Consider the following 2,124-nt stretch of genomic DNA (forward strand, 5'->3'; position numbering starts at 1 on the left):
TCTGTGTTTTGGAAGGTCAACAGTGGTAACACTGGCCAGTAGACACCCACAGTCAGCAGCTAACAGTAAAGGCAGAGATGGGCAGAGTGAGCAGGGCACTAACAGCACACCATCAGCTCCATGGATGATGATCCATAGAACCTGCACAGACTCTCTAATTGGCACACCCTAGGATAAGCCCCGTCCCTATAGAAATTTCCTCAATATTTGACCAGTTTCTGCCATAAGTTTTAGTAAAAAGCCGTATGGACATGCAACTTAGGTCCTTCCTATTGGATTGAGGTTTTCTATTCCTTGGTTTCTTGCTTTTCCTTTAAATGCTTCGCTTTCACTTAGCATTCTCCCTCAGGTCCGTGTGTTTAATTGTCATTGACGTGGGACAGTGGACTCCAGAGCTACACATAGACACTCTGAGTCTCTTGGTCACATCTTGGGCAAATCTCAAAGATCTGCCAGCCCATATCATCAATAGGATTTAACAGTGTTTGTCCCAGCCCTTTACTCACCTTATATGCTAATCACAACGAGAAAGTGTACACGTCACTGCCTCATGCAACCTTGCTACTGAACACACAGCAGGCCCTGTGCACTGAGTGTGCCTTGCCATCATGCCACATAGCACCAAGAGATGCTGTCCAAAGCCCCACAGTTCAGATTCAAGACGACTAATCTTATAAAGTCAGCATTTTTAGTCTACGTACAAAGTTTTCTATTCTGGTAGAAACATGGTGGTTGTATTATGGGAAAAGAAGAGTTTTAATATTTTCTGATCATCATACCCATACACAGACACACAGAACCCTCCCCCTCCCACCCAAATAATTTAAAACTAAAAGCAAAATCTTTTTTTTTAAATGGTATGTGGGTGGGAAGGTGATTGTGTGTGCATGAGAGTGTGGGTATTCATAGAGGCCAGAGGAAGGTATTGGATCCCTTGGAGCTGGAGTTAGAAATGGATGTGAGCCCTCATGTGGGTACTGAGGACTATGTGAGCCCTCATGTGGGTACTGAGGACTATGTGAGCTCTCATATGGGTACTGAGGACTAAGTCTATGTCTCAGTCCTGGCTGTTCGTATTTTGCTCTAGAATTAACAATCTCAATTCCTCTTGAGATGGGAGTGGTATTTTTTTTGCCTAGAAGCTCACTTTGGGGGATCCTATTGTTCAAATGATATATAAACCCCAAGTTTTCACAGTGAGCCATCTCATACCCCCATAGGATCTGAAAGCTTGAAGCCTCTCATCTCTTCCATCAGGTCAATAGGATCTCTAAAGAGATCACCCACACCACCATTGCCTTCCGGCAGAATACCTGAGCTCCTGAGCACTAGATAGATAGATAGAGAGAGAGAGAGAGAGAGAGAGAGAGTCAGTCAGTCCCAGGAGAGAGAGAGTCCCAGTAGAGAGAGAGAGAGAGAGAGAGAGAGAGAGAGTCCCAGGAGAGAGAGAGAGAGAGAGAGAGAGAGTCCCAGGAGAGAGAGAGAGAGAGAGAGAGAGAGAGAGAGAGAGAGAGAGAGAGGAGAGAGAGAGAGAGAGAGAGAGAGAGAGAGAGAGAGAGAGAGAGGAGAGAGGAGAGAGAAGTCCCAGGTCTCAGGCACCTTCTGATTCTGCTCATGTTTTGAGTTTCCACTCTTTACTTTGGACCACAACTCACCACTGGGATATTGAATACTGGGAAACGTTTGTTTGATATCATCCAGTTATGTTTGCTCAATGAGGAGCTCTTGACAAAAACCACCTCCTGTTCTTTGCACATCACAAAACCCAACCTTCACCTGTGCTTACACAAAACTGGTAGGAGCTCCAGAACAGCCAAAAGTATGTTGTTACTATGGAAAGGGAAATTTTACCCACCACACAGTAGAGGCCACATATCCAAGCTGCCATAGTAGAGATAACTTTCTCATTTAGAGCAGGTTATTGAAGGAAGTCTAGTTCAAACAGGGCCGTCTCTCAGACTGAATCCAGTGTAGCTTATTATGTAGGACAGGGGTGATTGTGGCCTGCTCCACATTTCCTCATGAGGTTTGTGGCCAAATGATGTATTTCAGCCCAGGACCAAGTTCTTGACATATTACACACACACACACACACACACACACACACACACACACACACACACA

The sequence above is a fragment of the Grammomys surdaster genome, unplaced genomic scaffold (assembly GCF_004785775.1).
Source record: "Grammomys surdaster isolate TR1022 unplaced genomic scaffold, NIH_TR_1.0 278, whole genome shotgun sequence".
In the NCBI taxonomy this organism is placed as follows: domain Eukaryota; kingdom Metazoa; phylum Chordata; class Mammalia; order Rodentia; family Muridae; genus Grammomys; species Grammomys surdaster.